The sequence below is a fragment of the Ovis canadensis genome, chromosome 14 (genome assembly GCF_042477335.2).
Source record: "Ovis canadensis isolate MfBH-ARS-UI-01 breed Bighorn chromosome 14, ARS-UI_OviCan_v2, whole genome shotgun sequence".
NCBI classification, from domain to species: domain Eukaryota; kingdom Metazoa; phylum Chordata; class Mammalia; order Artiodactyla; family Bovidae; genus Ovis; species Ovis canadensis.
The window spans coordinates 45,254,655-45,279,996 of record NC_091258.1 but is presented as its reverse complement, the minus strand read 5'-3'; the positions used below and the strand labels follow the sequence as shown (position 1 = coordinate 45,279,996).

Below are 25,342 nucleotides of genomic sequence, written 5' to 3'. Positions count from 1 at the left end.
GAGAGTTGGACCATAAAGAAAGCTGAGCGCCGAAGAACTGATGCTTTGAACTGTGGTGTTGGAGAAGACTCCCGAGAGTCCATTGGGCTGCACAGAGATTCAACCAGTCCATCCTAAAGGAGATCAGTCCTGCGTGTTCATTGAAAGGGTTGATGTTGAAGCTGAAACTCCACTATTTTGGCCACCTGATGTGAAAATTTGAGTCATTTGAAAAGGCCCTGATGCTGGGCAAGGTTTTGGGCAGGAGGAGAAGGGGATGACACAGGGTGAGATGGTTGGATGGCATCACCAACACAATGGACATGGGTTTGGATGGACTCTGGGTGTTGGTGATAGACAGGGAGGCCTGGTGTGCTGCAGTTCATGGGGTCGCAAAGAGTCGGACATGACTGAGCTGAACTGAACTGAACTGAGTAGCTGTTTAAACAAAAATGTTGCAGAGAGAAGTGTACTAGAGTTTCACAAAGTAGCATCAAGGATAGATCTTAATACCATATTAATCAGCAAAAAGCTTTTAAATGTTGTTAATGTAAATTTAAAATATATTCACACAATTTTAACAAATATACATTTAAAATTTTAGAATCACTGTCAATAGAAGAAGAGAGATATGTGAGGAGAGAGATGAAAACTGATCAAACCAGATGGGGGACTTGCACAAATAACAACCAGTATGATTAACTCATCCTGTTTTATCAATGCTCCCTTCCCAAAAATATTTGCTGAAAACTGGAAGGGTATATTTATCATAGATAATGTTAGTTCTAGTATGTGTTTCAAAGTATACTTACACTGACACATGCATATTTAGAAGAGGGGGATTGAAAGCCCAGTGAATTATTCTGGCTAAATGACAACTGCAAATAATTAATAATCAGTATTGACTAAAACCTTTTTATCTCCTGGCTATGTAAGGCAATCACTTATGCTGATGATTAGTCCATGTTCCCCTGTTAAATAAACTAGCGGTAGCAAGAGCTAACGCAGAGCCAAGACTAAACAAAAAAGGCAGTAAGATAAATTAAGTGACTGAATCCCAGTTTTCATGCTAATAAACTGGGCAAATATCTGAGACGGCAATGATGTAAGAGGAGAGACACAATAGAATATATTATTCTGCATGGGAGGTTTCTAAGAGGAGACAGGGACTGTCTAGCATATAGAATTCAATCATATAATGCATATTCCTGTGTGCTTGATCTTAGTATCTGCTCAAGGTTTACAATCCCTTTCTTCTTTACCCAAGTTCAGGGAGTTAGAGACTGTCAGGTTTGAGTGGGAATTTGTTCAGTACCTGACAACTTACTTGACTTCCTATCTGCTCTATGGATGGGCTTTCCCAGGTGGTGCTAGTCGTAAATAACCCTCCTGCCAATGCAGGAGATATAAGAGATATGGGTTCAATGCCTGGGTCGGGAAGATCTCCTGGAGGAGGGCATAACAACCCACTTCAGTGTTCCTGCATGGTGATCCCATGGACAGAGGAGCCTGGAGGACAACAGTCCACAGGGCCGCACAGAGTCAGACACGGCTGAAGAGACTTGACATGCATGTACTACTCTATCAATAATTGTTTTTTAACAACATAACATTTTTCCTGGTGAATATAGTTCCTCACAAACATAATCGCTAAAGTGAAATTCTCAAGAATGTCTCAGCTAGTTATGACTAACCATCGAATGAAAAAAAAAAAGATAAATATGGCTATACATTTTCAGAAATAGCTTTTCCACACATGAAATTATATGTGTAAACAGTTAAATAAGCAGATAATTCCTCTCAGTTCATTTGACTACTCTCTTTTTTGGCTTTGGATAATAGTTTAGGTGTGGCATTTTAAAACAGAAAGGAATACATGAAGTTTAAATATTAGTTAATTTATTTGGACCCACACAATTCAGCTTTTGTGCTGGAGATAGTCACATGCAGAACACATTCTTAAACTTATCATATCCAAATTTTAGAATATTTTCAATCACTTAAAAAAATGGTTTCAGCCTAGGCAACTGCTAAAGACAGCAGCAGGGCAGGTCCTGGTGCTAGATGGCTGAGATCGCCTCCTGAACCACCTGGCGGCCGTCGTGGTTCTTCCAGGTCAGTAAGAAGGCTGTGTTTGTGTGCTGTGAGGGCATCAACATTTTGGCAGTTTCTACAGAAATAAGTTGAAGTATCTGGCTTTCCTCCACAAGTAATGAACACTAACACCTCTCGTGGCCCCTACCACTTCTGAGTCCCAGCCTTGGTGGACATGCTGCTCCACAAGACCAAGCAAGGCCAGGATGCCCTGGACCACCTCAAGATGTTTGCTGGGATCCCGCCACCCTATGACAAGAAAAAGCAAATGATGGTTGCTGCTGACCTCAAGGTTTTGTGTCTAAAGCCTACACAGAAGTTTGCCTACCTACGCTGCCCAGCTCATGAGGTTGGCTGGAAGTACCAGGTGGTAACAGTCACCCTGGAGGAGAAGAGAAAGGAGAAGGCCACGATCCATCATCAGAAAAAGCAGCTTATGAGGCTATGGAAGCAGGCTGAAAAGAATATAGAGAAGAAAACTGACAAATTCACAGAGGTCCTTAAGACCCACAGTTTTCTAGTCTGACCCCAATAAAATTGATCATTTATTCCTCAAAAAAATATATATATATATAAAATGGATTTAGAGGAATGTCCATTATTGTGCTCTCATACATTTGAAACTTTTTTAGTATCCAGATACTCAATTAAGATTAGAGATGTTATGGGGAGGGAGGTGGGAGGGGGGTTCATGTTTGGGAACGCATGTAAGAATTAAAGATATTAAAATTTAAAAAATAAAAAACTAAAAAAAATAAATAAATAAAAATTAAAAAAAAAAAAAGATTCCAAACAATGATTTGGTACTTTTCCCAACCTCAGAACAGTATTGAGCACTAATAAGAAATTACTGGGCATCAAATTTTAATAAATAAAAACATAAAAATTTCTACAAATGAAGTCATTTTTCTACCAATCAAATTCCTAAGAAATATTGAATATGGTCACATGCTACCTTTATCTTAAGGTTTCTCTAAAAATAACCTATTTGATAGTTGCACTTTTGCTTTAAACTAGACTGATATAATATATAATATATTATATGGCTCAATTAAGGAGGAATGGTTGTTTGGGCATATTTTACTTCCAGTTTCATTCTGTTACTAGTTCCATTGTATTAGAGTCTACTGCACACACTATCCTAGTACCAAGACAAAGATCAGATGAACATTGTCAATTTCTTAAGAACTCTGAAGCATACAAGTATAATACAGTATTAAAAATTGTGCATTATAGTCCACAGAAAGTTACTTCTTCTTTCAGCAGCAGTAATACTGAGCAGGAGAAAAAGTACCACTTCAGTTGCAATTCAACCAGATTTCCATGCATACCTTAACATTAAGCAGACCCATGTGTGGATTCTACAGAGAAAGCAAAAAAGAAGTGACTGTGAAATATACTGATTTGACTGCAAAATAGTTTCATGTGCACAACAGCTTACTGTTGGTTAAGAATTTAGACTTGTAGCTCCTCCACAACTACTTATCTTGTGGCTCATCTACCAGGGAAGAAGTATCTCAGACTGTGAAATTTAGCCAGGCTCTCGTTCACAGAGGCAGCTTAACCTTCTTATGACTCAGAGTTCTTGTCTGTGAAAAATGCCTGTGATGATCCTCAGAATTAAATAAAACAGACAATCAGAAAAACCAAGAAGAGAGCTCTTCATGTGAGCCTTCAACAAATGTTAGCAATTATTTTTCAATAGAGTATTTAAAATAAATAAGAGTCTAGAATTTGCAGATAAACTTGGAGTGCACTGGAGATAGGTTTGCAAATTTCTTCAATGCCAAGCAAATAATAATAAAGTCTCCTCTATTACAATCTCTTTTTAATTTCAGTCCTTATATAGTATGTGCTAACCCTGATAAAATAAAAAGAAACCTAAATTTTGAGGTTGTTATACTGTAGCAAATGAGCAAAGAAGCTATATTTGTCCTAAACTGACAGTGATTACACCTATTTCTCTGAGTTTGTAAACTGATCCATAATATTTGTAGTTTAGATTAGAATATATCATTATTAGATATTCCAGGATATGGGACTTACCTGGTGGTCTAGTGGTTAAGACTTTGTACTACCAGTTCAAACAGGAAGAGTTCCATCCCTGGTCAAAAACTAAGATCCCACATACCAGGTTGTATCCAAATTAAAAGGGAAAACAAAAACAAAACCAACAGTGCACAACAGTACATATTCCAGGATAGTTTCCTATTTAGATGGACAAATTAATATTGTGTTTTATTTTGAATATAAAAGCATTTAATTATTTAGGTAGGAAACATTTGACTAATGTCTGTGAGGGATGCCAAATAAATATATCAATTTTAGGAGCAACTGGTTTTTATTTTGAAAGAATTTCTGTTACTATTTGAGCTGCCCTTTTGATAGAAACTCAATGCTATCTCTTGTATTAGTGGTAGTTGCCTAATATTTCATCTTACCTTTTTAAAGTACAAGATTCTAAATATATAGATATTGACTTATTTAATCTTTATATATCCAGGACCAGAATAAACTATACCCATGTCTCAGTACTTCTTTGGTGAATGAAAGAATGAGAGCTAATGTCAGATATACCACGATGCTCTCCCAGCACTCTGCTCAGCACTTTACACTTTGTATATCAGAGAAAGTGTTGGGAAATTAATGGATATCAGTATGTCAGAGAGCTAACATAAGAGGCTTTCATTAGAAACTGTGACACACTTTTTACTAAAGTGCTAATGAATATCACAGAATCAGTAACATGAAAATATGCTATGAAAAAAAAATTATGACCTGTTAGACAGACTCTCAGTATTCTAATGAAATATACATTTATAATCTTGGCAAAGGACAAAATGTCTTCATACAGTAGCCCTAGAGCATATAATCCAACTAGGGTGAAAATGAAGACTTATATGTCAATATGTTGAAACAAATGTTATGACCAATCAGCTAAACTAAAGCTTGTAGTCAGTAGTAAAACTTTCATAGAGCTGCCATACATTTATTAATATAATGGAAGCCACGACACAGATACTTCCTGAATGAATTAACAAATTAAATAATAAATAATTGTTTTATGAATACATAATTATTAGGTTATCTAGGTCAGTAACTGAGAGAGAATTCCAAAACCCCAAAGTACTCAGAAAAGTTTAGTTGCTTGTTTAAGCTCTTAAAAAAAAAAAAATCAAGATTCATAGCCTGAATTTAAGGCTGAAGATCCTTCTACCTGATACTCCTGAATCTTGTAAGAGTTGTTCATTGCCCAAGAAAACTTAGAATCATTGGCCATAAAACTATTTCCTTAGTGTTAAAATCATACTAAGGTTTTGAATAATGGTATTGCCCTAGTGATCATGAAGCAACATTCTCCTTGGAGTCAGTCAGGTGTTACCATTAGCAAAAATCAGTGGCAAGGCACTATTCCCCTGGAGTGGCATTTGCTGCAATCATTTTATGCTTTAACAAGACAACTTGCATTTTATAACTTTGTAATCTCCCACTCCCCTCATTTTTTCCCTGACTTTGGAAATGTCTTTAAATTTATTGCGAAACAAAAATTGTTCCAGGGAGAAATAGCTATTGTTAATTTTTTTTAAAAAAAAAGCTAAAGAGAGAGGGGAAAGAGAGATTATACCTTATCATTTTTATTGCAGAATGGATAAAGGCATTTTCAAAGAACTTTAAAATGAAGAGACGTGGAGTCTGGCTCAAGATAGTAAAGCAGAAAGACCAAGTTTACCTCCTTCAGTGGACACACCAAAACTACAACTCCACTCTCTTGAGAGTGACCTGAAGATTAGAAGAACACAACTGCTAGAACTAAAGATATAATGAATAATAACCACATTGAGATGAATAGGAGGGGTGAAGATGTGGTCTAGTCAGACCTACACGCCCTGTGTGACAAACCCTAAGGAGGCACAGCACATAGTAGTACAGCCACTATGGAAAACAGTAGGGAGGTGCTCAAATAATAATAGCATGATTGACATTTTCCCAAAGAAAACAAAAACAATAACCTGAAAAAATATATACAGCCCTCTGTTATCACAGCATTATTCACAATAGCCAATATATTATAGTAAAACAACCTAAGTGTCCATCAATAGATGAACTGATAAAAAATATGTGGTGTATTTATAATGGCATGTTCAGTTCAGTTCAGTCGCTCAATCGTGTCTGACTCTTTGCAACCCCGTGAATCGCAGCACGCCAGGCCTCCCTGTCCATCACCAACTCCCGGAGTTCACTCAGAGTCATGTTCATCGAGTCACTGATACGATCCAGCCATCTCATCCTCTATTGTCCCCTTCTCCTCCTGCCACCAAACCCTCCCAGCATCAAAGTCTTTTCCAATGAGTCAACTCTTCACATGAGGTGGCCAAAGTACTGGAGTTTCAGCTTTAGCATCATTCCTTCCAATGGACACCCAGGACTGGTCTCCTTCAGAATGTACTAGTTGGATCTCCTTGCAGCCCAATGGACTCTCAAGAGTCTTCTTCAACGCCACAGTTCAAACGCATCAATTCTTCGTCACTCAGCCTTCTTCAGAGTCCAACTTTCACATCCATACATGACTACTAGAAAACCATAGCCTTGACCGGATGGACCTTAGTCGGCAAAGTAATGTCTCTGCTATTGAATATGTTATCTAGGTTGGTCATAACTTTTTTTCCAAGGAGTAAGCGTCTTTTAATTTCATGGCTACAGTCACCATCTGCAGTGATTTTGGAGCAAAAAAAAATAAAGTCTGACACTGTTTCCACTGTTTCCCCATCTATTTCCCATGAAGTGATGGGACCAGATGCCATGATCTTCGTTTTCTGAATGTTGAGCTTTAAGCCAACTTTTTCACTTTCCTCTTTCACTTTCATCAAGAGGCTTTTTAGTTCCTCTTCACTTTCTGCCATAAGGGTGGTGTCATCTGCATATCTGAGGTTATTGATATTTCTCCTGGCAATCTTGATTCCAGCTTGTGTTTCTTCCAGTCCAGCATTTCTCATCATGTACTCTGCATATAAGTTAAATAAGCAGGGTGACAATATACAGCCTTGATGTACTCCTTTTCCTATTTGGAACCAGGCTGTTGTTCCATGTCAGGTTCTAACTGTTGCTTCCTGACCTGCATACAGATTTCTCAAGAGGCAGGTCAGGGGGTCTGGTATTCCAATCTCTCTCAGAATTTTCCAAAGTTTATTGTGATCCACACAGTCAAAGGCTGTGGCATAGTCAATAAAGCAGAAATAGATGCTTTTCTGGAACTCTCTTGCATTTTGCATGATCCAGAGGATGTTGGCAATTTGATCTCTGGTTCCTCTGCCTTTTCTAAAACCAGCTTGAACATCTGGAAGTACACAATTCATGTATTGCTGAAGCCTAGCTTGGAGAAATTTGAGCATTACTTTACTAGCATGTGAGATGAGTGCAATTGTGAGGTAGTTTGAGCATTCTTTGGCATTTCCTTTCTTTGAGATTGGAATGAAAACTGACCTTTTCCAGTCCTGTGGCCACTACTGAGTTTTCCAAATTTGCTGGCATATTGAGTGCAGCACTTTCACAGCATCATCTTTCAAGATTTGAAACATTTCAACTGGAATTCCATCACCTCCACTAGCTTTGTTCGTAGTGATGCTTTACTCAACCATATAAAAGAATGAAAGATGGCCAACTGTAACAAGATGGATGGACCTAGTATTATGGGATTGGTATTATGCTAGGTGAAATTAGACAAAAAAGACAAAGGCTTAATGATTTCACTTACATGCAAAGTCTAAAAAAAGAACAGAAAAAACAAAACAAAGCAAAAACAGACTCAGTGACAAATATAGTGAGGTTGGGTAAAATAGATGAAGGGGATTAAGATCAAGATACAAGTTTCTTTTCTTTAAAATATAAATTTATTTATTTTAATTGGAGGCTAATTACTTTATAATATTGTATTGGTTTTGCCATACATCAACATGAATCCTCCATGGTGTACCTGTGTTCCCCATCCTGAACCCCTGTCCCACCTCCCTCCCCAGACCATTCCTCTGGGTCATCCCAGTGCACCAGCCCCGAGCATCCTGTATCATGCATCAAACCTGGACTGGCGATTCGTTTCACATATGATATTATACATGTTTCAATGCCATTCTCCCAAATCATCCCACCCTCTCCCTCTCCCACAGAGTCCAAAAGTCTGTTCTATACATCTGTGTCTCTTTTGATGTCTCACATACAGGGTTATTGTTACCATCTTTCTAAATTCCATATATATGCATTAGTATACTGTAATGGTATTTTTCTTTCTGGCTTACTTCACTCTGTACAATAGGCTTCAGTTTCATCCACCTCATTAGAACTGATTCAAATGTATTCTTTTTAACGGCTGAGTAATACTCCATTGTGTATATGTACCACAGCTTTCTTAACCATTCATCTGCTGATGGACATCTAGGTTGCTTCCATGTCCTGGCTATTATAAATAATGCTGCGATGAACATTGGGGTACATGTGTCTCTTTCAATTCTGGTTTCCTTGGTTTGTATGCCCAGCAGTTGGATTGCTGGGTCATATGGCAGTTCTATTTCCAGTTTTTTAAGGAATCTCCACACTGTTCTCCATAGTGGCTGTACTAGTTAGCATTCCCACCAACAGTGTAAGAGGGTTCCCTTTCTCCACACCCTCTCCAGCATTTATTGCTTGTAGACTTTTGGATCACAGCCATTCTGACTGCTGTGAAATGGTACCTCATTGTGGTTTTGATTTGCACTTCTCTGATAATGAGTGATGTTGAGCATCTTTTCATGTCTTTGTCTTCTGTATGTCTTCTTTGGAGAAATGTCTGTTTAGTTCGTTGGCCCATTTTTTGATTGGGTCATTTATTTTTCTAGAATTGAGCTGCAGGAGTTGCTTGTATATTTTTGAGATTAATTCTTTGTCAGTTGCTTCATTTGCTATTATTTTCTCCCATTCTGAAGGCTATCTTTTCAGCTTGCTTATAGTTTCCTGTGTTGTGCAGAAGCTTTTAATTTTAATTACGTCCCCTTTGTTTATTTTTGCTTTTACTTCCAATATTCTGGGAGGTGGGTCATAGAGGATCCTGCTGTGATTTATGTGGGAGAGTGTTTTGTTTATGTTCTCCTCTAGAAGTTTTATAATTTCTGGTCTTATGTTTAGATTTTTAATCCATTTTGAGTTTATTTTTGTGTATGGTGTTAGAAAGTGTTTTAGTATAATTCTTTTATAAGTAGTTGACCAGTTTTCCCAGCACCACTTGTTAAAGAGATTGTCTTTTCTCCATTGTATTTTCTTGCCTCCTTTGTCGAAGATAAGGTGTCCATAGGTGTGTGGATTTATCTCTGGGATTTCTATTTTGTTCAGTTGATCTGTATTTCTTTCTTTGTACCAGTACCATACTGTGGTACCATGACTGTGGCTTTGTACTAGAGCCTGAAGTCAGGCAGGTTGATTCCTCCAGTTCCATTCCATTCTTCTTTTTCAAGATTGCTTTGGCTATTCAAGGTTTTTATATTTCCATACAAATTGTGAAATTATTTGTTTTAGCTCTGTGAAAAATATCATTGGTAGCATGATAGGAATTGTATGAATCTATAGATTGCTTTGGGTAGTATACTCATTTTCACTACATTGATTCTTCCATGAACACGGTATATTTCTCCATCTATTAGTGTCCTCTGATTTCTTTCACCAGTGTTTTATAGTTTTCTATATATAGGTCTTTTGTTTCTTTAGGTAGATATATTCCTAAGTATTTTATTCTTTTCATTGCAATGGTGAATGGAATTGTTTCCTTAATTTATCTTTCTATTTTCTCATTATTAGTGTATAGGAATGCAAGGGATTTCTGTGTGTTTATTTTATATCCTGCCACTTTACTGTATTCATTGAGTAGCTCTAGTAATTTTCTGGTGGAGTCTTTAGGGTTTTCTATGTAGAGGATCATGTCATCTGCAAACAGTGAGAGTTTTACTTCTTCTTTTCCAATTTCGATTCCTTTTATTTCTTTTTCTGCTCTGATTGCTGTGGCCAAAACTTCCAAAACTACGTTGAATAGTAGTGGTGAAAGTGGGCACCCTTGTCTTGTTCCTGACTTTAAGGGAAATGCTTTCAATTTTTCACCACTGAGGATAATGTTTACTGTGGGTTTGTCATATATAGCTTTTATTACGTTGAGGTATGTTCCTTCAATTCCTGCTCTCTGGAGAGTTTTTATCATAAATGGATGTTGAATTTTGTCAAAGACTTTCTCTGCATCTATTGAGATAATCATATGGCTTTTATTTTCCAATTTGTTAATGTGGTGTATTACATTGATTGATTTGCAGATATTGAAGAATCCATGAATCCCTGGATAAAGCCCACTTGGTCATGATGTATGATCTTTTTAATGTGTTGCTGGATTCTGATTGCTAGAATTATGTTAAGGCTTTTTGCATCTATGTTCATCAGTGATATTGGCCTATAGTTTTCAAATTCTTAGAAAAGTACAACTTTCTAAAACTGAGCCAGGAAGAAATAGAAAATCTTAACAGACACATCACAAGCATGGAAATTGAAACTGTAATCATAAGTCTTCCAGCAAACAAAAGCCCAGGTCCAGATGGCTTCACAGATGAATTCTACCAAAAATTTAGAGAAGAGCTAACACCTATCCTACTCAAACTCTTCCAGAAAATTGCAGAGGAAGGTAAACTTCCAAACTCATTCTATGAGACCACCATCACCCTAATACCAAAACCTGACAAAGATGCCACAAAAAAAGAAAACTACAAGTTTCAAGTTATAACATAAGTCATGGGGATATAATGTACAGCATAGAAAATAAATAATATTGTCATAACTTTGTATGATGACAGATGGTTACTAGAATTACCATGGTATAAATCTGTAATGTATATAAATGTTGAATTACCATGTAATACAACTGAAACATATAATATTGTATGCCAACTGTACTTCAATAAAAAAAGAAAAAGGAAAAATATAGAGATATATAATATTTACTTATAAGGAGTTTTCAGAACTTGGATTAAAAAAAATACTCCTTTTGTGCTAGAGAAGAGTAATTAACCCATAACTTTGAAAATTTCTCTTGCCCTCTTCACCGTTCTTAAAGAACTAAGGATATGTATTCATGCCAGGGCAGACTAAAAGCTTTATAAACCACAGGATACATAGTTTTTTAGTCTTTTTCTCTATTTGTACATAAACTGAATATGCATGGATGCCAAGTCACTTCAGTCATGTCTGACTCTTTGTGATCCCCTGGACTGAAGCCCACCAGGTTCCTCTGTCCATGGCATTTTCCAGGCAAGTATAGTGGAGTGGGTTGCTATGCCCTCCTCCAGGGGATCTTCCCCACCCAGGGATCAAACCTGCATTTCTTAGAAGAAACCTGCATTTCATCAGCAAGCATGCAGGTTCTTTACCACTAGTGCCACCTAGGAAAGTGAATATAAATCTGTATAAACTCAAGTTAGGAAAACACACAGAAAATGATTAAGAGCATACTGAAACTGTTACCTCATAATCTTGACATCAGCTTACTTCCAGACGATCCCGAAAACTTTATCTAAGGGTTGTGGATGGTTAAATTATTTAATGAAATCATTTTTTATATATTTGGGAAATAAGTTGACTGCAAGGTAAGAATAATGTGTTAATTCATAATGTATTATAGTGCAAAGGCTAACTAATTTCCATATGACTGTCTTGCTAATAATTATGATTAGTGTTCTGAACTTCACAGGTGTCACTAATCACATGCTTATCCATCTAGTATGTGATAATATCTCTGATCATTTTACATAAATACACATGTATTCGCTTTGGCTATGTAATTATAATAGGAATAGTACCTACATTTATTCATTTTTCTGCCTTTGTTGCACATAATGGCTTCTATTTGATCCCTATATGAGTTTCTTATATAAGTAAATCTTCACCCATGGAGACAAGGCCTTTTAACAGTCAAACTTGCTAATGGCTAAAATGTCTCTGCCAATAAAAAAAACTTATTTAGAGTTGATCTAAATCAATGAGTCAAGTCACTGTGACTTTTCTAAATGACAATTTTATTTAGACTTGTAGAAAAAAATTAGACTGCATAACTTCAGTCACATAAAACTGGCAACAAGATCTGCTATATTCATGATAACTGCCTTTTCTTTTACCATAGCTCCTAATTTTTGCTTTGTATCTCATAAACTATACATCAAATATATTTATGTTATAGAATTCTGAAAGCTATTAAATAATAGCAGCTAATGTTTACGATTATGTGGCAAATTACACTTCTAAGAAGTTGTGCTTGGATCCCTTTTGAATCTCACAATAAAGCTGTGAGGTGGCTATCACAATTAACACTTTGTGCACATGAAGTAAACTGGGGCTAAAGGAGGTTTAGTAAAGCAGTAAATGATGGTTCAATGATACAAAACCCCCATGTTTGGGTGGTGATATGATGAAGGACCTGCAAAATACAGTAACTAATAAATAAAACCTCAATATGTGAGTAGATGATTGATTATATTCTTATTATATAAATAATATTCTCTCATTTATATAAATTCATCAGTTTATACCAATATAAACTAAATATTAATGTCTAATATTTATTCAGAGGACTAGATTTTACTCAACATGTATGTACACAATATATATATATATATTTTTTTGCTTTAATTAGCCTAGTATTTCCAGTGAAGGAGATGCTAATCCCATACCACTAAAAATAGTCAGTAAGAAATATGGTAGAAAACTGATTATGAAATTAAAAGCATCTGCTAAATAAATAATATAAATTACCCTGAAGAATTCAGGATAGAAAAGACTTTGATTTGGGGGTGAATGGGAGCCATAAAATATTCAACTTTAAAAAATTTCTCTGGTGCTAGTAAGACTCCTTGCTTTTGCAAAATTACATCTTATTTCAATGGATATAAGTTATTGAGTAGCTGTTTCTCTCTTATAAGAATGTTTTTTCAAAAGTATTTTTAGGAAATCTGACTTAGGCAAAAACAACTATGATGTCTGAAAAACAAAGAGCTGGTGGTATAGTGATGAGCATAGCTGCCTTCCATAGAGTTGTTTTATAAGTGGATGGGCCATTATTAAATTTTTTTAATGTAAAAGGAAAGGGAAAGTAGGTACTATATCAACAAATCACTATATGTTACATAAAATATATAACATTCTATATACAGATATATATGTCATGCTTCTTTGCCAACCACAGAGCAGCACCAAAAGTTGCATTATATTTATTTTAACAATTAAAATATATTTCATTCATTTAACAATTAAAATAAATAAAAAGATAGTGGATGACCATTTAAACGCAGGATACTAAATTTCATGCTCTTCCTAGATACCAGAGAAAATGGAAGGTTTTCAACAGAAGAGCTATCAGTTCAGTTCAGTTCAGCCGCTCAATCGTGTCCAACTCTTTGTGACCGCATGAATTGCAGCATGCCAGGCCTCCCTGTCCATCACCAACTCCCGGAGTTCACTCAGATTCATGTCCATCGAGTTGGTGATGCATTCCAGTGCCCTTTTCCTCCTGCCCCCAATCACTCCCAGCATCAGAATCTTTTCCAATGAGTCAACCCTTCGCATGAAGTGGCCAAAGTACTGGAGTTTCAGCTTTAGCATCAGTCCTTCTAAAGAAATCCCAGGGCTGATCTCCTTCAGAATGGACTGGTTGGATCTCCTTGCAGTCCAAGGGACTCTCAAGAGTCTTCTCCAACACCACACTCCAAAAGCATCAATTCTTCAGAGCTCAGCTTTCTTCACAGTCCAACTCTCACATCCATACATGACTACTGGAAAAACCATAGCCTTGACCAGACGGACCTTTGCTGGCAAAGTAATGTCTCTGCTTTTGAATATGCTATCTAGGTTGCTCATACCTTTTCTTCCAGGCAGTAGGTGTCTTTAATTTCATGGCTGCAATAACCATCTGCAGTGATTTTGGAGCCCCCCCAAAATAAAAGTTAGCCACTGTTTCCACTGTTTCCCCATCTATTTCCCATGAAGTGATGGGACCAGAGGCCATGATCTTCGTTTTCTGAATGCTGAGCTTTAAGCCAACTTTTTCACTTTCCTCTTTCACTTTCATCAAGAGGCTTTTCAGTTCCTCTTCACTTTCTGCCATAAGGGTGGTATCATCTGCATATCTGAGGTTATTGATATTTCTCCTGGCAATCTTGATTCCAGCTTGCGTTTCTTCTAGTCCAGCGTTTCTCATGATGTACTCTACATATAAGTTCAATAAGCAGGGTGACAATATACAGCCTCGACGTACTCCTTTTCCTATTTGGAACCAGGCTGTTGTTCCATGTCCAGTTCTAACTGTTGCTTCCTGACCTGCATATAGGTTTCTCAAGAGGCAGGTCAGGTGGTCTGGTATTCCAATCTCTCTCAGAATTTTGCACAGTTTATTGTGATCCACACAGTCAAAGGCTGTGGCATAGTCAATAAAGCAGAAATAGATGCTTTTCTGGAACTCTCTTGTTGTTTTGATGATCCAGTGGATGTTGGCAATTTGATCCCTGGTTCCTCTGCCTTTTCTAAAGCCAGCTTGAACATCTGGAAGTGCACAATTCACGTATTGCTGAAGCCTGGCTTGGAGAAATTTGTGCATTACTTTAGTAGCATGTGAGATGAGTGCAACTGTGTGGTAGTTTGAGCATTCTTTGGCATTGCCTTACTTTGAGATTGGAATGAAAACTGACCTTTTCCAGTCCTGTGGCCACTGCTGAGTTTTCCAAATTTGCTGGCATATTGAGTGCAGCACTTTCACAGCATCATCTTTCAGGATTTGAAATAGCTCAACTGGAATTCCGTCACCTCCACTAGTTTTGTTTGTAGTGATGCTTCTTAAGGCTCACTTGACTTCACATTCTAGGATGTCTGGCTCTAGGTGAGTGATTGCACCATGGTGATTATCTTGGTCATGAAGATCTTTTTTGTACAGTTCTTCTGTGTATTCTTGCCACCTCTTAATATCTTCTGCTTCTGTTAGGTCCATACCATTTCTGTCCTTTATTGAGCCCTTCTTTGCATGAAATGTTCCCTTGGTATCTCAAATTTTCTTGAAGAGATCTCTAGTCTTTCCCATTCTGTTGTTTTCCGCTAATATTAAATGCTTAAGTCACCGCTGACACTGAATGTCTACAGCTATTCAGTAGTTCAGGCTTTAATTGGATAATAATTAAAACAATTTATATTATCACCAATATTTTCAATGAATTCCTTGAGAAGTCTAATCACAGTAGTTGCATAGAGATGGAGGAATTTTAGACATTTCCATCGAGCAAGCCTCATCTACATTAACTTTTATTCAATCAACACCTACTTTGCAATGACTGGCTATCTTCCTTCTTTCCCATTCCTAGATGAGGTATAAACAATGGAATATTGCTCAGCCATAAAAAATAAAGTAATGCCATTTGTAGCAACATAGGTGGACACAGGTATTTTCATATTAAATGTAGTAAGTCAGAGAAAGACAAATATTAAATGAGATTGCTTAAATGTGGAACCTTAAAAAAAAGATACAAATAAAATTATATAAAAAACAGAAACAGACCCACAAACACAGAAAAGAAACTTATAACAAAGATGAAAGTGGAGGAGGAATAAATCAGAAGCTTGAGAGTAACATATAAAGTAATAGATGAAGAAGCATTTAATAAATCAGGAGTTTGAGAGTAATTGCTATCCGAAAAATAGATAACCAAGAAGGACTTACTACATAGCACAAAGAAGTATACTCAATATTTCATAATAACCTATAAGGGAAACAATCTGGAAAATAACTGATACATACATTTGTATAACTGAATCACTCTGCTGTACACATAAAACTACCCCAACTTTGTACATCAACTATACATCAACAAAAAAGTATCCTGCTTCAGAAGTTACAAAATAAAGTTGACCTCTCTGTGAAATGCAATTAAACAGATGTCCTCTGTTATGACTTTAATTTCTCCATAGAATTTAACATTACTGACAGCCTCTTCTTTGAAACTCTCATAGACATTGCCCTGAAGATGGTCATCTTAAACTGGATTATTTATAGTGTAAAGGATATCTGATATGATTGTTTTAAAAATGCCATATCAATGGTGTTCTTATCCCTTCTCTACTTCATTTGTTCTGACTTTAAGAAGTTAATTAATATCTTTCAGGCTTGGTTTTCTCTTTGGAAAATGTGAACAACAGTGGTGCTTAGATTATAAGGTTGTTGCAAAGAATAAACAAAACACTGCATATTAAATGTTCTATACATAGAGTGGTTTATAGCCTTTTGCATATAGTAACTTTTTTTTTTTTTTTAGTAAAAAGGGATAGATTGATAAAAAGAACTTTAAATCCCTTGACACTGAGATGGAATGCGTTGGAAGGCAGGTAGTTAAGTTCTCTGTGAGGTAACATGCTTATACAATGTCTGGTACATTATAGGCCCACAGAAAAGTTATACATTTACACAAGAAATAAGGTCTGAGGCAATCTTTCTGGACTTGTTGACTCTGTATGAGCAGAGATGAGAGGTGTAGCATTTGGGTGGCAAATCACTGTTTTTATGGTGTCTTTCCTATATTCTGTTGAACATAAAGATTAAGTCTCAGAAAGCACTTCTACTTTAAGCCTCCAACTAAGTTTGATATAATGAGGTGCAATTTTTTAAAATTTTATGTTCATATTTCATTCATCAATTTGCTTTTCAGCAGGTTTGCTGTCATTTGATTGTAATTTAAAGGTACAAGAAGACTTCTTTTATGAGTGAAAAGATTCATAATTCTTAACTGCTATTATCACAGTAAATAATTCTAAATGAAACCTGGAAATATTTATTGATAAAAATAGATATAATCATAAAGATTTTGTGATGTTATACTGAATAGATGCCTACTTGAGAATATTTACCTAGTCTGATTTATCTGTCCCATCTTTCTCATTCTCTGTCACTGTCTTAATTCAAATGCTTATTATTTCTCACTTACTGAATGACAACTAACCCTCACTTCTTCTTATCATCTCCTTTTTTCACCATACATGACGTTACTTTTCCTTAAGCATAGTGCCAATCAACTCAGTCTTTGTGTTGAAAATATAACTTGTCTACTGTTTCAAATACTCACTTTGCCATTCTAGACATCCCCAATTATAACCAATAGTTCTGTTGCTGCTGCTGCTAAGTTGCTTCAGTCGTGTCCGTCTCTGTGCGACCCCATGGACGGCAGCCCACCAGGCTCCCCCGTCCCTGGGATTCTCCAGGCAGGAACACTGGAGTGGGTTGCCAGTTCCTTCTCCAGTGCATGAACGTGAGAAGTGAAAGTAAAGTTGCTCAGTCGTGTCCTACTCTTTGCGATCCCATGGACTGCAGCCTACCAGGCTCCTCCATCCATGGGATTTTCCAGGCAAGAGTACTGGAGGGGGGTGCCATAGTTCTACTATCTCGTTTTTTCACTGAACTCCAATACAGACTCTAATCTAGATCCATTCTGCCCAATACAGTGGCCACTAGCCACTCATGTGGTTATAAAGCATTTTGCACGTGTCTCATCTGAGTTGAGATGTGGTATGATTACAAAAAGTATACACACCATTTTTGTAACTTGGTACAAAAATATTTAATATGTCTATATCATTTTACATTGATTGCATGTTAAAGTGTTAATATTTTTAATCTATTAGGCTAGAAAAAATATCATTAACATTTAATTTCACCTGTTTTTCATTTTTTAATCGGGCTACTGGAAATCTAAAATTGTTTATGAAGGTCATATTCCATTTAATTTGGACAGAGAGTCTTCAGAGAAGAAGAATTAAAGAATGTAAATCAGGTATGTCATTTTTGTTCCTACTTTGAGTCTTATATAGTTTCTCTATGCATTGAATAAATATTTGTTAAGTGCCTACCAGTTATCAGACATGTTTCTCAAAACTGAAAAAACTGACGTGATCAATATTGAAAAGGTCTGCCTCTCTTAGAGCTTAACTTTCATGGAACATATGGAAAATACAACAAGAAAACAAACACAATTTCAAAGTGTGATAAATGGCAAAGTGTGAATGGATGATATACATGAGGTGCTACCTGGAGATTTTATATTATTTTATAGCTTCGCCAAAGAACTCTGTATAATAGGTGACATTTGAATGGAGATGAGAAGAATGAGAGAGTGCCAGTATATTCCTAATTTGCATTCACAGATAATATGAAAACAAACATTTGTTTTTTCATGTATGTGTGTATACCATCAAGTAAGGTTTTACTCCAAGATTGAGGCTCTGTGTTTGATATTATGAGAGGGGAAGTCTGATCTGGAATTTTTTCTATATAACAAAAAAAGAACCAAGGTAATCAGGACAAACCTAAAAATGAAATTAGGTCTGCAGATCTTTAATACACCATTCCCTGACTATCTAATATGTGGATGGAAATTTTAAGATTGCATTTTTTTATTCACCTGGAATTTAGCCAATTATTTTTCTTTTAAATCAGTTTACATCTGGGCATCAGGTTAAATCTTGAAACATCTGTGAAGGCAGGTGTTCTGCTTCTGCTTTCCAAAGGATGCACAAATCAACAAAGGATCCAGACCAACAGACGGTGTAAATTATAAGAAATTCTAGAAGTAGCATGTGCAGGTAAAGTTGGTGTACTCACATCTGTAACAGGCAATCGCAGATATGCCCCTGAGTGACTTTTCCATTACTCTGACAATTGTCAGATTCTTCTCAAGGGCAAATTCCAATGACATTGGTTTTTCATGACATGGAGAATTATTGCTGCCATCCAAAAAGGAACTCCTGTATTGAATTGTGGGACAGAACTTTCTGGGCAATTAGTTCTACTTTCCCCAAAGAATGAAAGGTGAGTCACAGAACATTTTGAAATATTATCACATTGTTTATATATTATGGAGTTCATTCATAACACTTACAAGGATTTGCTTTAAATTGTTTTGCTAATCTGAATGTATTTCATTTATAAAATAAAAAATAATTATTATTTCTCCTTTAGTGCAACTTACTAGTCATATTAGGATAAACATTTTACTACAATCAATGCACTTCATTAATATAGCAAATCTTAAGTGTCTCTGTGTGTCAGACTCTATGCTAGATGATAGAGATTCAATTTTATGAGAGGCATGCCCTTGAAGAAATAGGAAGAGGGGAGTCTACAGTATCAAAAGCATAACAAATTGATTAAAATATGAAGCAGGAACATTCTTATAAAAAATACCATGAGTAAAGTTTTATGGAAATATAGAGAGAACATTTACTCATTTTGCCTGGGACAGTTAGAGAAAACTTTATGAGGGAGGAGGTAACAAATGAGTTTACTCTGATACATTAGTAAGAATTTACTAAGAAAGACACACAAGGGCATCCCAAGACAGCACTGATAGATTGCTAGCTCTTAAGATTTTCTAAAATCAAAACACAACAACAATGATGAGTATATCCACATGGGTTGTTTTGTGAGAATGCTGGGCAAGTTGTTCAATGTATAGTGATGGGAAACTTAAATAAAAGAGCAAACGAGGCCAAGTTGTTAAAGTTGGTTTAGTATTTACTGCAAGTTAATGATCCCCAGACACTTTTAGTAGCTATAGTCCTTTGAAACCTAGGTAAATATGGAATTCCTATTTACCTTCCAAAAGGAAAATTGTGGAAGTTGTGAAGTCGTGTCCGACTCTTTGAGACCCCATGGACTGTAGCCCTCCAGGCTCCTCTGTCCATGGTATGTTCCATGCAAGAACACTGGAATAGGTTGCCATTCCCCTCTCCAGGGGATCAGTTGTAAGATATGCTATTAATTGCTCAATATTGATAATGGCATGAGGGTCATATGTTATGATACCCAAATATTATTCAGTTAAGGATGATTTCACCAAGATTTGATAAATAGTGATATATTAGCCCCAGCCTTCTTCAAATTATGCACCCCTTTCTTTCCCTTAAAGTTTAAAGAACAAAAGGAACAGAGTATATTTTCAATTGTCCTTATCTAGGAAGCTGGTGTCAGCTTCTTATTGTCTGAATTCTTTATGAATCTGCTATGTAAATAAGCCAACAGTGGCCTCTGTGTGTTGGTCCCAGCCTACTTGTTTATTTCTTCACTGCAGATTGAGACCCGTTAGTTCAAAAGCCTGCAGGTAAAAACTCAATTTTTTACACACCAAATATTTAAAAACCAACCCAAATAAGCAAATTTATAACTATTTAGAGTCTGCTTGTTTTGCATCCCTCACCTAGCATTGTTAGCCACCAATAAGATAGCCTTGTAAATAGAAGACACCAAATCATCCCTACCCTTAGAGCTGTCTGGCACAGACTCCTTGCCTTGCAGCTCAGCAATATCATCTTGACATATAAATCCTATCTCCCATTTCCCTCTACTCCAGGAGTTCCATTATTGATTCCCCATTCTAGTGTCCTCATCATAGGCTTCTGGATAGTCTTATGCTCTAAGGGACTTTCTTTCTCATTCAATTGTACCCAAGCATCACTCAGTAAAGCTTGTTAGATTTTACTGTCTCTTGCAGTCCTATCATTTTACTTGACCAGCCCCTAAATCCCTAGAATATCCTGCATAATCTAAGATTCTAACCCACCACGAGTACCAGTGAGTTCAGCATTGAACTTGGGAAGATCCCAAGTTCTTTCAATGTTACTTCTCAGTAGAATGAGATTTTTATGAAAGGACTGTGGAAGGTAACGGTGGTATTATAAGGGAACTGAGAAAGTAACAAAAGGGACAGTTTACTACAAAATTTATCTAAGAATGGCTGCTGTTGTTGAATTTTGACATTTTCTTCCCCTTTTATTTATCTTTTAATATTAATCTTAACATTAATATTGTTAATCAGCACTATATTATACAGGTATGTATAAATATTTGTTTACTCAAAAATGAGTAAGAAAGACAGACTGGAGAAGGAGTTAGACCTTAAGGCTGACTGCATCTGTGGACATAAAGTAATGTGAAGAGGACTATAGCTGAAACCAATAGAATAATAGTTCTGGTATCAAACCAAGATGAAACAGGCAAAAACTTTTTCACTTCCAAATCTTATTTACTAGCAGAAGTCCTTCTGAGTCAATCCTAAAGGAAGGTCACCTCAGAAGAGTAATTTAATTCAATAACTTAAATCTGGGATTGATCCTAGGCTAACGATCTAAAGAATATTTGATTTCTTTTAAACACCATCACAAAAACAGCTTACTATTGCCTCAGATAGTAAAGAATTCATCTGCAATGCAGCAGACCTGGGTTAGATCCCCTGGAGGAGGGCACGGCAGCACATTCCGGTATTCTTGCTTGGAAAATTGCATGGACAGAGGAGCCTATCAGGCTACAATCCATGGGGTCTCAAAGAGTCAGACACGACTGAGCAACTAAGTACAGCACAGCACACTTGGATGCCTGAAGAGTTTGAAGGAAACTGTCAGTAACTGACAAATGGAAGGAACGCAAGTGGGGCTTTCTAGCTTTCTCTACATTGGTACACTGAGCTGACAAATCACAATACAGGGGTCCAAATTAATTCAGTATTTCTAAATGCCCAGTTGAGTTATGTGTAGGGAAAACAAAGGTATTTTCCTTGACACAGGTGACTCTCAAAGGTCCTGATAAATCTACAAGGTTGATCATCACTATTTTTTTTTTGAACCTTTTGCTTTTACATCACTAATCATTTTTAACAATGGGGATTTCTTTCTTTCACAAGATGTTTCACAGGTGACAAACAGAGTTATATAATAACGGGATTCAAACTTTTTGGCCTTCTAAATGCAAACACTGTTTTCAGAAGAATCACAAGGTACCAATTCCTGCCAGTATCTTCCATTACAAAGGGGCCTCTTGCTCCTGATTGCATAAATTGAAGAAATCCACTCAAAAGTTTAACATACAGTGGCCCAATTGGGAAAAACAAACAAACAAAAAAAAGCTGACATCAGTTTGGACTGTTTCCTTGACTCTTTCCCTGTTTGCACTTCTCTATTTCTCTTGCTTCTTAGCTCTTGTCAATTCTTCCTCCATAAAATATAGCTAACCATCTCTCCACATGTTATTCTGGATGACAGTTTCCCTCTAGTTGTGAGACAGTCCTCTGGTTGCTTTATATCCTGTTCTATGGTGAAAATCTCTCTCAAGCCTTTAATAAAAGCAGATCTGTAACATAAAAAAGTAACATATAGAAATATGTTGAAAGGAAAGAGAAAAGGAAGAATTAAGGGACGAGAAGAGGGAAGATGCCTCGAGGTGGGCATATAATTTGAAAATATTGAGCAACTGCACCACTTTATTGATTTAGGGTTAGTTTATGTATACATATATATATATATATGTTTATAAAATATAAATGTTGATGTTTATATAGTCACAGGGGAGATTGGGCAGAATCTGTACATTTTGTCTCACATGTGATTTAATGGACAATACTCCCTGTTGAATTGTAGTCAGTTACAGTATCCCCCTTTGCTGAGATGCTAGAGAATTCTGTTGGAATACTGGGCTGAACAGGAAAGTGGCTTTGATATAGGCTGGGAAAAAAGGCTGCATTTTGATAATAATGGAACTGAAAGCTCTCTTGCTCCTTCTCAGGACATACAGACAGACACACATGCATGTATGTGCCTAAATATACCACAAACTCTGTACTTCCTCTACGCAAACCCTCACTAGCAAGTCTAATATTTTTCGACTCATCTGTCATAAGTATGGAAGATTAAGAAACTAAAGGGTGGAAGTTTCTTCCCTGAGCTTTTAGAAAGGGCAACGAGAGGATAGGGGATAAAGAAAGAGCCTCTCCAAGGATCACCCACCATATTTTAAACTTGAGTGAAGAGGCTCCAAAATGAACAAGTGTCTGGTTAATCAACTGGGGGTAGGCACTGGAGCTTGAAATTATGGGTCACTTTTGATTAAACATTGCTCACAGAAAATAAACCCTGGCTTTCAGTCATACAGTCTCTGCTATAATATGCAAGAACTTAAATGCCAGCACTTATTAACTCTACCCTGAGCAATAGCTGAAAACCACCTTGGGGATGATCCATTAAAAAGGAAAGACCTACAACTCTCCTCAAAATATAATTAATGCTCAACCAATGGACAAGACAGTTGAGAGAATTTATTTTAGTATTTTTCTGTGTTTGGAAGAGGCAGCACAGTTTAGTGGAAAGCACCAAATTTAGAATTCAAATATGATCTAAACTCAATAATATATTAATTGTGATTTGGCACAATGAGTCAACCTCTCTGAGTCTCCACTTCCTCATTCTAAATTGTGGGCATTAAAACTCAAAGCTCCAAGGATTACTGAGTATTAAATATGATAATTTATGTAAAAGAATAAGTCTCCTGCCTGGAATGCTTTCAATGCTAAGTACAACTTGTTCTTTGTAGTAATCTGAGCTTCCAACATGCAATGAGTACTCAGTAAATGGTAGCTATTATGATTATTTTTTAGTTATTTATGACCACACTTGCTTTGTTAATTTTTTCAATACTGCTCTTCTCTATTCAGAAACAGGCAACGGGTTGAGAATAGTTTATAAACATTATTATAAAGCCTCAAGAATGAATTGCTTTTACTCTTGATTTATATTACTTTTTACATATTTTTATTGATTTTTATATTTAAATTCTTCTTTCAATATGTTTTAACCATAATCCTTGTTTATGAGACGGAAGACCCCAGCATCTGGTAATAAGTTGCTTATTAAAAGGTGACATGATTTTTTACTAGAAAATCAAAATCAGTAAATCATATTTTTTGTCCTTAGCAGAGGTTAAATGAACAAATCATCTACAAAATCAGAATTTTACCTCATTATGAAGCTTATTTTTTCAGCACTAAAATTTTTTTTTTTTTTAGCTTCCAAGTACATGTTAGAAAATTTTATTGATCTAAACCTAGAGCTGACAAGATGTCCAATCAGGATATGGGGGGTAATGACTAATGCAGTATCTTCTGCAAATAACTGAGGGCTACTAGGCACAGGTAGAAAGTCTTGCCATGAGCTGTCAAATTCATGTTTTAGGGCTGGGACCTAAAACAAACCCTGGTGTGGAATAGAGAGCATCATTGTCAAGGAGAGGGGGGCTGTTTTATATTCACTCTCTGTAGCACTTCAATTAGTTTAATCATTCATTCATAAGCTTTTTTTTTTTTTTTTCCTGAGTGTCTGCTCTGTTCCAGACATTATCTTAGGTGTTGTAGACAGAGGTCTTTGGTGACTTCCCTCATGGAGTTTATACATGTATGAATAAACTGAATTACAAACTGCAGTAAGACCACTGGAAGGAAAAAGAGATGGGGCAGGCTCAGTGAGGTCACTGAGGAAATAGTATGACACAGAGCATACAGTAGGTGCTTAATGCACGTATGTTTTATTTAAGTAGCAGCAGGAATAGTAGTTACAGTAGTAGTACTGATTGGGTAGTAATGGAAGTGGAAATATTAGCCACTTTGAGTTACATAATACATGTGCTTTATTTGTATTTATAATTTAGCATTTTCAAACAACACTATGTATTATCTCACTACTGATAACCAAGGCTCAGAGAGGAAAATTAGCTTCCCTAAAGCCACATATAATAAGCAGTAGACCTGGAATTCAAACACAGAAACCAGGGTCTCTAGGAAACAAAACCAATGAACATTATCCTATATTGTACATTTCAAAAGGAATAAATCCACTGAGTAGACCAAGGCATCAAAAATTACCCAAATGGTAAAATTAGAGATAAAAAGTAGTAAAAATGCCCAGAAGCAGGCATCATAAAAGAGAACACTCTGGGTGACTGCTGATACACATCTTCCATAGCAAGTGCTTTCTCTCACTCCTCATACCTCCTTTCTTTTCTTTAAAACAGAGTTTTATTCTGATACTTCCATACTCCTTCCAATCACACCTTGAATGCTCCTTTTTCAGAGACAACTATATCTGAAGTGCATACCTGCCAGCACTCATATCATGTTCTTCACTTGCTTTAGTCTTGAAAGTATATAAAGGAATATGTGAACAGTCACATTCCTTTGTTCTTCAGTTCACTTCAGTTCAGTTACTAAGTTGTGTTGGACTCTTTACAATCCCATAGACTGCAGCATGCCAGGCTTCCCTGTCCATCACCAAATCCCTGAAGCTTGCTCAAACTCATGTCCATTGAGTTGGTGATGCCATCCAACCATCTCATCCTCTCTTGTCCCTTCTCCTCCCACCTTCAATCTTTCCCAGC

General features: G+C 36.4%; 1 pseudogene; it reads left to right on the top strand.

The window, feature by feature from the left end:
- The first annotated feature begins 2,191 nt into the window (after positions 1–2,191).
- On the top strand, positions 2,192–2,599 carry LOC138419430 (large ribosomal subunit protein uL13 pseudogene; annotated as a pseudogene).
- Positions 2,600–25,342: the final 22,743 nt, after the last annotated feature.